The 15,280-nt window shown below is 42.6% G+C and overlaps 1 protein-coding gene and 1 pseudogene across 2 annotated transcripts in view; one reads left to right on the top strand and one right to left on the bottom strand.

Moving 5' to 3' along the window:
- Nucleotides 1–15,280, bottom strand: part of Rhoj (ras homolog family member J) — an 82,483-nt gene that overhangs the window by 54,285 nt on the left and 12,918 nt on the right.
- Nucleotides 9,727–10,038, top strand: LOC148005319 (protein BEX4-like; annotated as a pseudogene).

Genomic DNA, 15,280 nt, shown 5'->3' with positions numbered 1-15,280 from the left:
TGTGTATGTATGTGCGAATGTTTATATGTGTGTTTATGTGCATATGTTTATGTGTGTATGTGTATGTATGTGTGAGTGTATCTATGTGTGTCTCTCTGTGTGTGTATGTGTGTGCATGTGTATCTGTGTGTGTGTCTCTCTGTGTGTATATGTATGTGTATGTGTGTGTATGTGCATGTGTATGTGTGTGCTGTGTGTGTGCCTCTGTGTGTGTATATGTGTGTTTGTCTCTGTGTGTATATGTGTGTGTGCATGTGTATGTGTGTGTATGTGCATGTGTGTATGTGTGCTGTGTGTGCCTCTGTGTGTGTATATGTGTGTTTGTCTCTGTGTGTATATGTGTGTGCATGTGTATGTGTGTGTATGTGCATGTGTGTATGTGTGCTGTGTGTGCCTCTGTGTGTGTATATGTGTGTTTGGCTCTGTGTGTATGTGTGTGTGCATGTGTATGTGTGTGTATGTGCATGTGTGTGTATGTGTGCATGTGTATGTATATGTGTATCTATGTGTATATGTATGTGTGTGCATATGTATGTGTATATGTGTCTCTCTGTGTGTGTATTTATGTAGCTTGTACTCACCAACTGCTCTATTCTGTTCCCTGACATCTGAGTAGTTTTAAACTTTCCCAGACATCACCATCACTTCCACTACCAACCCTGCACTGTTTTCTTTTTCCCACGCACTGTATTTTCTAAAAGAGGGCCAGGGGCAGTCTTTAGAAAACCAGTTCATGGCCTTAGGTCATTAGATTTTAGCAGCTGAGAGGAGGGAGAATCACATTGAAGATGAAGACTGCTGTTCCTCTGAACAACACAGACCACATTCTGTTAAGTGTCTCAGAGGGAAGGTGGTCATTAGCATGTGAAGGGCAATAGTAAGATAGTTCAAGATCCTTAGCCCCAGCTGTGGCTTCTAGGATTCTGCTGGTGTTACTGGCAGGAGAACATTTGCAGATATACTCTAAGACACTAACCAGTTGCTTTTGTAATAGAGAGATGATCCTGACCCAACCACACCATCCCTTTAAAAAGCAGAGCATTTCCTGAAGCCAGTGGGAGAGGGAGAAAGAGGTTTGAAGCATGAAAAGAGTTTAATAAGCAGGAAATATCCATTGCTGCTTTGGAAGACAGAGGGGATTGTGCGTCATGGGCTGTGGGTGGTCTTGAAAACTAAGACCAGACCTTGGCTACCAGTCATCAAGGAAACAAGTACCCCAGGGCTACAATCACTAGGAACTGAAGTTGAAGTAAAAGAAAGCTCTTGGTAGCAAATTCACCTCCAAAGTTGCCATGTGGGAGCCAAGGTGCCTGAGAACTTGACTTTGCTCTAGAACGACTCAAGTAGAAAAGCTATTCATGCCCGCTGAACGTCTGACAACGCCCCATTTCAATGACCATTCCTCGACTTCCTTTTTGTTTAAAACAATTCAGAGTCAAGTAACTTGGACTAAGTTTGTAGATTTGTCTATGAAAATATCATGGAGTATTTTGCTTTTCAGTGGAAGCAACTCATTTCCCACTGGCTTTTCTCTTTTGTACACACATATTGAGCATAAGTAAGCCCTGGGTCAGATGGTTGTTGATGATTCCTTCTCTGTGGAGTTCCTAGTAATATTTTAGTGTAGGGCAAGGAAGTCATTATAGTTATATGGTAGACTTTTTGGTAGTTAAGAAGGCCACGTGCACATGTAGGAAAAGAAGACAGCCCTTGGTGGTTGCTTTGGAGAGATTCTGGAGAAAAGGTAGACAATCAATATGCCATGGGGGGTTTCAAAAATTGTGAAATCTGAATGCATAGTCAGGGTTGTGAGCAGGACATAGCACGCTGGGTGGGTATTCATGCAAAGAATATGGCGCTTTTGTACCTGTTTCCTCATTCATCCTGCTTCAACTTCCAACAGGTAACTGGCCTTCGTGCCTTCTGTAGTTTTTCAAACTTTTAAAGTAGTATGGGCTGCTGTTATGTTTACGTTTTGCTTTAATCTCCTCTTACACATACTTGGCAGCCACTACTTTTTTTCTGTAGCTTGATGGTCGTACATAGCCTTTTATCCTAAGCTCCCCCAATCCTCAAGGTACTTGCTTGTGCTTCCCTCCACCCCTCTGTGCATGACTCAGTGTTTGGGGTCAAAGTTTTCTTGTTATTTTGACAATTGTCTAATTTACAATTTTTTTTAATAAAAACTCTTTTGAAAGGCCAAATTTGGTCCTATAGGCGTGCACATACAAGTGGCATTAAGTGGACTCATTGGTTTTAATAAAAGAAGACATGAAGTTGGGGTGGGAAAGTAGTGTATTGGGGAATAGGAGATAAATTGTAGAGGGGTGGGTGAGTAGCTTTGATCAAAATGCTTTGCAAGTGCATTAAATTCTTAACCAATGTTAAACACTGTTCAAGACTGCCATCACCTTGTACCCCTCATAGAACATTAAATAATGATAACAACCATCAGCCCTGACTTCAGTGGAAGTATTCCTCGTCTTTCTCCACTAAGCCTAATCCCAACTTTTGAACTAATAGATATCAAGAAAACGCCCATACTTTCAAGTTGTCTATTGCTGTGACAAGCCACACCCAAAATTTGTGACTTAACACAACAGCTGCTTCTGTGCACTGACTAGGTTCCTCTGGGCGGGTTTTTCTGCCTCTCACCGAGTCAGTAAGAAGCTGGGGGAGGGGGCAGGACTGACTGGAGCAGAGCATCCGAGATAGTTCACTCTAAGCCAATGGTTCTCAACCTTCCTCATGCTGCAACTCTTCAATACAGTTTCTCAGGTTGTGGTGACCCCAACCATAAAATTATTTTTGTTGCTATTCCATAACTGCAGTTTTGCTACTGTTGTGAATCATAATGTAAATCTCTGGTGTGCAGGGTATCTGATATGAGACCCTTGTGGAAGAGCCTGTTGACCCTCAGGTGGGTGGCAACCCATTGGTTGAGAATTGCTGCTCTAAAGTATGATAGCGGGCATGGATTTTCACTTGGTAGCTCAGCTGATATTATTGATTATAGAGTCTTAATTCTCATTTTCATCTTTCTATATGGCACAGGGTTGAGTGCTGAGGTACAAGCAGGTGGGAAGCCTGGGATCGGAAGTATAAGAAAATCCATTTCTCTGCTTGATTGTCACCCTCACTTGGAGGCTTTCTGAGCTGGTTCAAAACGTGTTGGCTTCCAGTAGAGGCAATCCAGCAGTGCAATGTATGGAAGCATGAGCTGTCAATAAAATGCTGCTGGCCTATTAGCTTAGACGGGAAATAGGAGGTGGGATTTCCGACAGAGATGGGATTTCTAGGATAGAGTCATGTGAGAAAGACTCCGAAGAAGTCTCAAGTATGAAGCTGAGGAGAGGTAACTAAGCATGCTGAAGACAGAACAGTTTACATGGGTTAAATAAGGTAGAGCCAGCAGGAATGAGCCAAAGTTTTAGGCCTAGGCATTCATAATTGATTAGGTCTCAGGAGTTATTTTGGATACTTGGGCTCAGGTGGTTACAGCTTCTCCTTGATTATCTTTGGAGTTACTCCCCTATCTCCAGCGCTGAGGAGAAATCTTAGAATACAGCCCCTACTCCGTACTTAGTCAATGATTCTTTTGGTCTGCTTATTAAATATATGGAATAAATCTTTCATGCACATGGCCTCTGAGTTGATGCTTACTAGGGTTTTATATAAACAAAAATCACAGATCTGTTTCAATGATTCCATTGTATTTGGATATTAGTATTATGCTTATTACCCAAAAAGTTATATAGCATTTATAGCATTTATCATGGGATTGACTTGATTGGATTTTCCTACAATACCTTTGAGGGTTTTTTTTTTTTTTTTGGATTTGCTCTTTAGCTCTTTAACAAATTCCTTTCATTCTTGTCTAGAAATACTTAGGATTAGACTTTTCTTTTCTTATTTTAAATGATCCCTGTACTTTACTTACCATAGTGAACCAAGAATCCCTTGAGTAATGTGTTCATGTCTACTTATTTCTTTATTTCCTCTAGGTTTTGATTTTGCTGGTTGATAGTAACTTAGACTGTAAACTGAGATCTCTAACTAATTTCTCATTGTGACTTTCACCCTTTGGTATTATAAAGTGTTCTCTCCCTCCCCTGGGCACATTTTGATATGACTTTTTCTGTGTTTGATATAGTAGTAATTGTGTACCCTTTCCTATGTCACTATATAATATTTCCCAGTGAGTTTCTTTTGTGTATGCCTTATATATACATAATGGAACTGGGCTTTACTTTGCTCTTTAATCAGATTTTTAAGTAAAATAGTTTATTTAAATGATTTTTATTTATTGAAAGAACAGTTGTGATTGGTCTTAATTCTGTCAGGGGCCCTTGGGTCTTACTGAGTTGACCGGAAACGTGTTTCCCCTACTTCCCCTCCTTGGCTACCTTTGGATGTCATGTCCATCATCTCTAGCCCTGTGGACAATCCTCAGACACAGCGCCCGTGCCCCCTTAAGTGATTGGCCCTTCTAGTGTGCTCATTGGACACTATCAGTCTTTAAAAGTTTTAGGATTTGTGTCGATGTTAATGGTCTCAAATTAACTATCCCTGTGAAGTCTTTAAAAAGGTACACTCATCTCTTTTATTCTGAGCCTTTGTTCTTGAATAATATTATTTTTATTTATTCCATGTCATTATTTTGGCTTTATTAGTTGAAAAATTAAGGTGGAATTTTTTTTATATATTGTGTCTTTCTTCTATTCACTTGTGTGTTTTCTTTATATATTATAAACACATTCATGTGTTATTTTATACACCATCTTCTTTGTACTCATCCTAAAATGTTTATGCTAACAGTTATTTATGTTTTTAAAAATATCTTCAGGTTATACTGCTTCTGTGTTTCTGTCGGCTTTTTGCTTCGGTGGCATCACCAATTGTATCTTCCCTTTTCTGGGGGCTGTTTCTCTTTCCAGCTCTTTCTTGACAGCCAGTGCAGTGTCTTTTCCAGTTGTCTTGTCATTTCTGCGTTGAGTTCTTGTGCTTTTCTTCATGACCCTTTGTCATTCAGAGGCTGTCCCATTAAGTTTTCCCAAGTCATAGCAAAATATTTGTTCACAGTGTTCATCTCCAGCGGCATATTACTTCTCTAGGCAGGAAGCCTCATCAGGTAATGCATTTAGGAAACAACTGTGATTTTTTTAGTTTTGAATTGCAGTTTTACATTTGTTTATTTAATTTGGCATTTGTGTGCATGGGACTGCATGTGTGGATGTCAGAAGACTCTTTGCAGGAGTTGCTTCTCTCCTTCCATCACGTGGGTCGTAGGGATAGAAGTCACGCTGTCAGACTTGGTGATGGGCACCTCTACCCGCCAAGCCATCTTGCTGCTCCGTTCCAACTTGTTTCTTCTGACATCTTTGCATGTGTGGTAGTTTCTTCTAAACATTGGTTATGGCAGTAGGAAATGAAGTTCTCTGTATAAGCTATTAATAACTGGTTACTGAGAAAATAAAAGGCTTGTTTTCTAGCAGTTACAGAGACCCACATATTCCAGCAAATGTCTGCATCATTCTCCCCATGTCTATGGAAGCTGTGGATATTTGAGAGATTAATCTTTTTTTCTGAAATCCTTTATGTTAATCGGATATAGTTCTTTTCTCTACCAGATGTGTCCCTCACCCCTAGAATCCTAGAATCCATCCATCCAACCACCCATCATGCATCTATCAATCTAATTTTGTTTTGGTTTGAGACAGGGTCTCAATTTCTAGCCAAGACTGTCCTGTAACTTACTATGTAGCTCTGGTTGGCCCCAGACTCTGACCCCTCTACCTCTGCTTTCTTAGCGCAGGGACTATAGGTGTGTGACACCAATACCTGGCTCATTCTATGGCTTCTGAATTTTGCTCAGTGTTAGCCCAGACCCTCATCCTGAGATCCTTATATTAACCCCCAGCCATAGTCAGTAGCCTCTGAACACCATCACAGTTTTGGGTTTGGTTGTGGTCAGTCTTCAAGGAACATGTGTCCATGCTGTATATGTTTGAAGTGGAAACTTCTGGTTTCTTTGGAGACTCAGCAGTTTCACGTGATGTCTTTCTGGAAACTATCTTATGAGAGGATGTTTTGCTGAAGCAGACATATAAAAGGATGTTTTGCTGAGAATAGACACGTGGTGTTTTTTCTGGAAAGGTCGTGTGATATTTGGCCAGAGCAGACTCGTGAGAGGGCATTGGTTCACCTTGCAACTCTTTGCTGGTTCTTGTTAGGCTGGTCTTTGGTGATGACATTCTTCCAATGGTTTTCCTGGCTCTCTCTGCTGATCTTTGGGTGTCATGACTTCATGGAAATGCACCAAAGAACTTCTGGTAGTATTCCAGCTGCTTCTTGCTGCTTCCACAGACTCACGTTGATTGGCGGAGCCTCACTGTTTCTCCTGGGTGGAGCCACTCCTGCCATTTGTGTTTGGTGTTTTGCTAGGGGACTAGACTGTTGACAGCAGAGATTGGAATTGCCCCAAAGAATGATTTCTAAACAGGTCCACAACCCTTATTTCCTATTAACCTATTTTCTTTTCCCTTACCTCTGCTGGGTGGTGGGCTAGAAGGAGGTTGAAGTGTTAAAGAACCGTAATTAAAGTAGATTTCGTAAAACCCAAGCCTACATATTTGACTCTCTCATAAACTTCTCGGGCGTTATCGCAGCGTGAGGTTCACTTTCATGACATTTCAGCAATTTGTAACCCTTAAGTTATGCCCATGTCTCTTATTTTATTTCATCTTATCATACACATTCTTCTCATCTTGAGTCATCACCAGGATGAGAACCTCTTGATAAGACATGTACAGAGAGAGAAAAGAGACTGTGCCACCTGTTACTGCAGCTATTCTTGTCATCATGTGTGTGTTTATAAAATAAACTTCACCATTGGCGTGTTTTTATAGAAAAAGACGTAGATATTACAGGTTTGTATTATCTGTAGTTTTAGGCACCGATGGCTCAGAACCAGTCCTTCACAGATAAGAGGGAATACGTTATAGACCCTGTGGATTTGAAAGAGACTCAACCTAGAGCTTTTGCTCATTTTGTTCTCCTTGTCTGAAGCGCTCTGAAGCTCTCGGAGTCTTGTACATGCTAGTCACCCAGTCCCCAACTCTGTCACAAGGCAGTAAAGTGCTTGAGGGATAGTATCAGCAGTAAATAGTACAATTACAATAGTGTCTTTAGAATAGAGTATTTTAATATCCAAATATTCTATTGTGAGTCTTTTTAAGGTCATGAAAATAGATTTACATGACTGACTAGAAATGATTGTTGGTGCTGAGGCTGGGCGACATTTGTTATGGGAATTTCTGCTTCCCCTGCTCCTGAGTTAATGCCAACAGCTCCAAGGTATTTCTACCCATAAAAGGAGCAAGAATACTGCTGTAAAAGTGGCAGCATTGTAGCAGCAACCTAGCAGCAACCTTCTGGTCTATGTCCATATTGCTATGCATTTGCGAAAGAACACGGAAGATAAACTACGTTCTTAGACATGTAGGGGAGAGGGTGCCCTCAGTTTCATGATTTGGCTGTAGCTTGAAGTTAATTATACATTATGCCATTCCACACTTCTGGCACATTTAATAAATAAAGAACAATAATATCTGGTGATGTTTTGAAAAACACCAAACACTTCCATGTACAGTCTGTCATCTGTGATTTCTGGGGGACACTTGGCTAACACAGATAGACGGTCAGTGACCTCTGAAGTCCTGTTTTGTCAATGGAGATAGATAACTTGCTAGATGCTTGATTTCAAAACTATACTAGAGACTGTTATGGTAATAAGCTCAACAGAATGTTTTTAGAGGCTCTCAGTGTTGAGAGAAACTGGACTATGGAGGACTATACAGACTTTTAAAGAACGTTTATGAGCAATATCCTTTCTTCAGAACTAAAGCACACCGAGGTCTCCTTTTAAGGAGGCTGAGTCCTAATCTGGAAAAGCAGCGTTTGCAGGGATACTGTCCATGCTTGGAGAAGATGCTGATGCACTCCTTGTCTCACTGAAAGTTGCAGCTCCCTTGTTTCCACCTCTTTTTGTCTCAGTCTCTTTCTTGGCTCCCTTCTTTCTTCTTGCCCAAGCATCATCCTCTCCCACCAACACCCTCACACACTCAGTGAGGAACAACGGCAAAGTGAACTGTATTTACTTTGGTGTCCTGAAAGTTCGGGGCTGGGGTATTCGTGTTGAACACAAATAAACTGTGAGATAGTTTTAAGTTATAAGTCGTTCAGACTTTTCTATGAAACTTCCAAGGTAGTCATCTCCTTGTAAAGAAACGATTGGGAATACTGGATTTTGGGGGTGGGAAGACTGGAAATCACAAACTGACTAGATGAGCCCCCACCCCAGGGTACCTTTGTAGCTCACTTGAGACTAGAGTTGGGCAATCTTTAAACACATCAGGCACACATTGAGAGGTTGGATGGAGAGAAGAGGAATGTTATTCACAGCAATAAAGATTGGTGCTTGTCCATGGGGGCTTTAATGAAGAGAAGGTAGGTGGGGTCCTAATCATAATGAGGTCAGTAGGTCCTGCCTGAATCAATAATCCAGTGGCTGATCTTCATTTCCGGTTTTTCACCTGCAGCCACCAGAGAGCTCAGAGTATGGAGGAAGAGCCCTAAGAACGAAGAATGCAGATAATTTCTACCTGAGATGGCAGGAAGATAAGCCAAAGGTGAACTTAGTGTCCGTGAGCTTCTCCTGCCTTTGTTCTCTCGGACTCACGGTAATCAGAAGAACAGACTGGTTTCATTATGAACTGAGATCACTCATGCCAGGATCAGATTCTTGGAAGGGAGATGCCATCACCCTAAACTGTGTACCAATGTCACTGGGAACCTTCTAATTCAATCTACAGCTTTATATCAAGACTTATTTTTGAACTGTATTAGCCAGGCTGACTTAAAACTTAAGAGCTCAAGCCATTCTCCTGTCCCAGTCTCCTAAATAATGAAAACTGTAGTTAGGTGCGTGCTGCCTTGGTTGGCTCCATCGTTCCTGAGATTAGGATAATGTTTCTGGCCACGTCTATGGGAACAGCACAATACAGTCCTCATCACCAGGATATCCGCTACATTCCTGACAGGAGAGGACGTGCTGTATTCTTTTTCACCAGTCTTCTGGCATCAGAAATATAATCAAGAGAATGACCCCATCTACCCCTAAACGGTAAAAAGAGAGAACGACAGTAAAGATGTTACCAAGTGCCAAAGACACAGCGTGTGGCTGTGGAAAGGCCTTGCCTATTGGCGGGATAGCCTGCAGAGGGCAGAAAAGCTGCCATGTGAAGAATGTGCCAGTAGCTGAGGGCAGTAGAGAAGGGGGCTTAGAAGACTGGGGGGGAATCTTATTGTGTTAAGAGTCCCAGTACTGCTCTCCAGCCTGCCATCTCTAAGGGAGGCACCTGTCCTGGTGGTATAGAGTGCATGTACCTGGGCAGGGGAAAGTAGGAAGAGGAGGAGGAGGAGGAGGAGGAGGAGGAGGAGGAGGAGGAGGAGGAGGAGGAGGAGGAGGAAAAGAGCAGGTCTGAGGACCAGAAGCTTCGAGATGCACCTGGTGGTGAGCATCGCTAGGAAGAGGAGAAGGCAAGGATAGGCTCAGGAGTAATGACGTCCAAAGTCAACAAGTCATACTGGATCTCATTGTGGAGAAAGAAAAGGCAAGAACAAAACAAACAAACAACAACAAAATAAAAAACAAAACAAAACAAAACAAAACAAAAAACCCCAAAAGGTGGGAAAGCATCCAAACAAAGTGAGGAAGAATCCCACCATCTGGAAGAGGTTGAAAACAAGAAGCCTGGGGAAAATGTCAGAAGGAAAGTCAGGTGACTTGTGCCTGACTTTCTATGGGCCATACCTAATAGACATGTTGATCACAGTGAAGGTGGAGAGGATGTTGGGAGATTTGTACGGCAGGTGACAGAAGCCAAGAGAAAGACTAAGGAGCAACAGATGAGGGCTTACATGTGTTTCCGAACTCTGGAACCTGACAATCATTATGATTTTGCCTCATACCATTAAATCTAAGGTTTTCTCTGGGCTCATAAAATGGCCACTCTTTTATAAGCTTGTTTTTAGTGGGGTATTTTTTCTGTAAACTTTTGGTGTTTCTACTTAATGGTCTCTACGTAAACATTGTTTAATCGTTGAATTGAATTCTAAACATTCCTATCAGCATGGCAATTTAACCCATTTTAGAAAAAAAATCCTTTTTGTAATTTGAAATTAATAAAGCAAATTTAAAAAGCAAAAAAAGGTCTCAGTATACCAGTGTAGATGGAATTTGTCGATAAGTGTTTTACTTTTGAATCTGCAGTTTTTAGCCACTGAAGGATAGTATATATAAAGGAGGAAGGAATTTGGAAGTCAAATTAAAATGGCATCCATTATGCTCCAGAGAACCGCTGGATGTTTTATAAGAACACCTGTTCCCACTGTCTGACAGACCAGGTTCTCCAGGCAGATCCTGCTTTCTGAAGCACTTCTCTTGGGCAAGGAGATTGGGCTTCCAACAACAAGAACTTTGTGTATGGCTTTTGGAGGATATATATAGAATCTTGTTTCTTAGACAAGAGCAGGAGTTTGGGAACCAATAGAAGCTGGTAAGAATTATAAATGATTTTGTTGTTTTTTTAAAGCTGGCTCTTTGTATGCGGCCCAGGCAGGCCTTGAACTACTTGTACCTCCTGAGTGCTCACAGGTCTGAGTGCCATGTAAAGGATTTAGTGGGAAAGTGCCATGGGTGTGGGGCTAGAAGAACTCTGCTCTTGAATAATCACAGAGAACATGTTTACTTAATTTTCTTTCCCATACATTTGATTGACATTTCTCCAGGACAAAGTCATGCTATTTCTCTTGAATCGCTGATTAATTCACCAAAGAAGAAATCTGCTTCTCCTCATTCCCCTCACATTATGGTGTCATTTCTATAACTGAATTTCTGTCCTCCTCATGGATACCATTAAAATATATCTGGAGTTCCCTTTTCCTTGATAAAGGATAACATTTAAATAGTATTAGCATGAAATCCGGCGGATCAGGAGCTGCTCTTAAGTGGATACAGCATACATGTTGCTCTCTATCTTTTTCTTGGCAGAGGAAATCTCCTTTGTGTGAACTCACCAGGAAGAGGCACATCACAGGGACAGAAAAGGTCTTCACGCACAAATCAGAAAGTTCTGAAACTTTCAAGGAAGGAGTGGAAGAGCTCCCTTTTAAAGATGGCATCGGGTTGAGCAGTAGTGGCGCAGGCCTTTAATCCCAGCATTTGGGAGGCAGAGGCAGTTGGATCTCTGTGAGTTCTACAGAGCTGGTTCCATGACAGCTGGGCTATACAGAGAAACCCTGTCTTGAAAAACCACACACACACACACACACACACACACACACACACACACACACACACACACACACAGAGAGAGAGAGAGAGAGAGAGAGAGAGAAAGAGAGAGAGACACACATAGAGAGACACAGAGAGAGAGAGAGACACACACACACACAGAGACACACACACAGGGGGGTGCTTAGAGGGAGGGAGGGAGGGAGGGAGAGAGAGAGAGAGAGAGAGAGAGAGAGAGAGCATAAACTAAAAGAATCAAGGAAAACAAATACAGTTTTTCAGAAACCATGGGGGAGACAAAGTGTGACTGTGTATACCTTCAACCCTAATCCTAGCTTCAACCCTATACCTAGCATTCCACAGGCAGGAGGATCATGAGTTCAAGACCAACCTGGGCATGTCGGTGCATGTTTATAATTGCAACTCCGGCACTCTGGAAGCCCAGGCATGAGGATTGCTGGCCAAAACCTTATACAAAGAGCCAGTCTCAAAACCAAAGCAAACCGGGAGGAAAAAAAACATATAAATTAAATTCTTTTGAGTGAGAAGCTTTATTTGGAATTTAAGTTGACAATCTGCAAAGAAAAAGAAAAATGGCAACATCTTTGCTGTTGTTCAGTCAGCTCTTTTCAGGGAAAAAAATGGGGTCATTCTGTGGGCAGATCCTTCCCATCTGCAGAATGCTGTATTTCATGCTCCTCCCAGCCCTGAGTTATTGCAGGGCTCGAGGGAGTATCCAGATTTGGGCTTTTAAATTGGAGCCAAGGATCAGCAGAACTTCTTCCTTATTTCTCAGGAAACCGGTTTCTAAAGTGTTTGTGAGATGGTAAGTGTTGGGGAAACCGAGGCAGCGATGACACCCCAAAGAAAAACTCTGATGAGTTTGTCAGCTTCTGATGATGAGGAAAGCTTCCAATCGTACGGCTGCGCCAAGAGCGGTGCGTGGATAGATCTGTGCCGTAGCCTCCGTGGTCCCTCAGTTATTTTAAGAGCTAGCTCTTGAGCATCCATTTGCATTTGGGAAGTCACTCACATCTGGAAATGGGCCCAGTGCTAATAGATTTCTTTTTAGCTGTAGGTACTATTTCTCTTAAAGTTAGTTGACGGTGTGGCAGGGTCCAAAATGACGCATGGTCTTTTGTGGGCTCCCCAGGTTTGTTTCTATCATTGAGACTAAGGAGGATAGCTTTCCCTAAAGGAACTTCCCCTCAGCCAGGTATGGTGGGTGGAGAGGCAACAGCTACTCCTACAGGCACACCGCCACCCCCAGGCCCACTTTGACCCAAGGCGCGGTTCCGTCAGAGAACAGGACCATGCTTTCCCTTGGCCCTGAGTAGGTCTGGATGGATTAAGTCAGGCCCACTGCATTTACCAGATGTGGAGGAATGTAGAGAGGTACCATGGACGACCCTGAGTGTTAAAATACTGATGGTTATGTCTGCTTTTGCAAAAGTGACTCGGCTATCATGGGTAAAACCAACAGCCTTTTTATTGTGCTTAAGGTCTGTTTCACAGCGGGGAGTTCATATATGGTCCTGTGAACCAGAATAAGAACTTGAGACTGGGGAAGTCACAGGTCCCAGTGGGAAGCAAGTTCTATGGCTTTGCTAGATGCATGTGGTGTGTCTGTTCAGACCGCATTTAAAATGTGTGTTGATTGCTATAGGTGAGCACTGTGGTCAGCCTCAACTCACAACCACGGCTAATGCTCAGGAGGATAAGTGGTTGCCTAGGCACAGTGATGCTGTGGCGCAGTGGCCTAATTCTTAGCCGCAGATGGATAGCTTTAGTCTCCCCCTCCAAAGCTTAGGGATCATTGCCAAAGAGGGCGTGGAAAGAAAGAGTCAGGAGATGAGGAGAAGTGTTGTATAACAGTTTCCTACAGAGAAGCCCTGTAAGTAGATAGTAAACAACTCAAAATAGCTTCAGGAAGTCCCTGAAACTGACTAGAGTAATTAGATCCATGCCTCCAACTTCCCGCCCTCACCTTCATCAGAGTAAGCAATAAAGACTGATAAGAGTCATTTTCAGACTAGCTAAGCTGCAAAGAAGATTGAGACCTGACCAGCTGCATGAAAGAAACAGAAACCAGGCAAGTTGCCTGGGAGAGGCTTGGAATCACTTTGAAAAACACTGTCCTATCTCTTGAGTTGTCTGCAGACTGCACTGCAGGCTTCAAGTTTCCAGCTTCTATGGCCTGTCTCTAGAGGGTGGGCTCTGGGGATGTAGCTATCTTTGAGTCATTTTTGCTCCTGTAAACAATTCCGGTAAATCTCATTGGTTCACCAAGTTGGAGTGTGGTGGTATCTGTACTTTGGTCTGTCCTGGGATCCTATCTAAGGTATGTCACATCTGCCCAGGAAAAGTCTTGACACACAACACACGTGGGTACAGAGTGAATTTATGAAACTGGAATTCCACTTGGAGCGAATGTTAAAATTGCTGAGCAGGATAACTACCCTTAAAAAGATGATAAGGGGGTTGGGGATTTAGCTCAGTGGTAGAGTGCTTGCCTAGCAAGCGCAAGGCCCTGGGTTCGGTCCCCAGCTCTGAAAAAGAAGAAAAAAAAAGATGATAAGGTACAGACTTAGGGATGTAGTATCTGCAAGGCACATTTGTGATCTGCCAATACTCTGCGCTTGGATCTGTCTTGTTACTTTTTCTGTTGCCCCGAGCAAAAGAACTTAAGGGAGAAAGTGTTGACTTTAGTTCACAGTTTGAGAGTGCAACCCATCATGGTAGGGAAGTCACTGAGGCAGGAGCTTGGAGCAGCTGGTCACATTGTACACACACTCAGGAAGCAAGAGTGACAAACGCGAGGCTCCAGCTTTCTTTCCACCTTTTGATTTATTTCAGGAACCTGGCTTGTGCAGTCACAGTGAATGTGGGCCTTCCTACCTTAATTAATCCTTCCCAGGCTTGTTCAGAGACTCTCCTCCTAAGTGATTTTAGAGCCTGTCAAGTAGACAATCGGCACGAGCCACTGCAGTCTATGTACACTGTATACCGAATCCTAGTCAGATCAGAGTACCTGATGAAGTGACAGAGCAATCAGGTTTGAGATACATGGTGACTAGAGCAACCAAGCCATCTTTAACACCAGCCTAGAACACTGTTTTCAAGTAGTCATTCCAGTATGTCTTGTATGGCTGCTTGAGTTGCTGGGGAAACTCACAATTACATTCATTTTAAGATCCGAATAAATCTTGTCTTTTGCTAAGCCTTAACATGACCTTACAGTGTGGATAAATTTGGGGCTAATTGTATTGATATTTGTTAGACTTGGGGAAAAGACACCGCTCTCATCCTGATGACTGCAGCTCTCTGATTTGTTAACCTGAGTGATCAATCTGAGTGACAAGGGGTGGAGGTAAATGACAGGTGTAATCTGAAAGATTATTTGGGGGGCTGTGGAGAGGTTTAGCACTGTCCTTCCAGAGTACCTGGGTTTGATTGCCAGCGCAGCTGTATATAATTCTAGCTTCAGGGGGTCTGATGTCGCTTTGCCCTTTGTTTGCACTAGGTATGCATGTGCTGCATAGACATACATCCAAGCAAAACACCCATACACGTATGATGATGATGGTGGTGGTGGTGGTGGTGATGATGGTGATAGTGATGGTGGTGGTGGTGTTGGTGATGGTGGTGGTGATGGTGATGATGGTGATGGTCGTTGGGGATGATTTGGTCCAGGCTTATCCATCCTGTTAGAGCTGTACCTAACCATGCTGACAAGATTCCTATTCCTGCTAAAAATGTTGCATAGCTATTCTTTGAGGCTGTGTCTCTGAAGTGCATATTGTTACGATTGATCTGAAGTAAATTTGTGAGATACTTCTTATCAGAAAAAGGGGAAAGAATAGGTCAGGTATGAGCGGGACTGAAAAAACTGGCTGAGATATTTTATGATAACAAGGATGAGAT

The sequence above is a fragment of the Rattus norvegicus genome, chromosome 6, assembly GCF_021556685.1.
Source record: "Rattus norvegicus strain SHRSP/BbbUtx chromosome 6, alternate assembly SHRSP_T2T, whole genome shotgun sequence".
Lineage (NCBI taxonomy): Eukaryota > Metazoa > Chordata > Mammalia > Rodentia > Muridae > Rattus > Rattus norvegicus.
The sequence above is the reverse complement of the archived record's forward strand: the minus strand, read 5'-3'. Positions and strand labels throughout refer to the sequence as shown.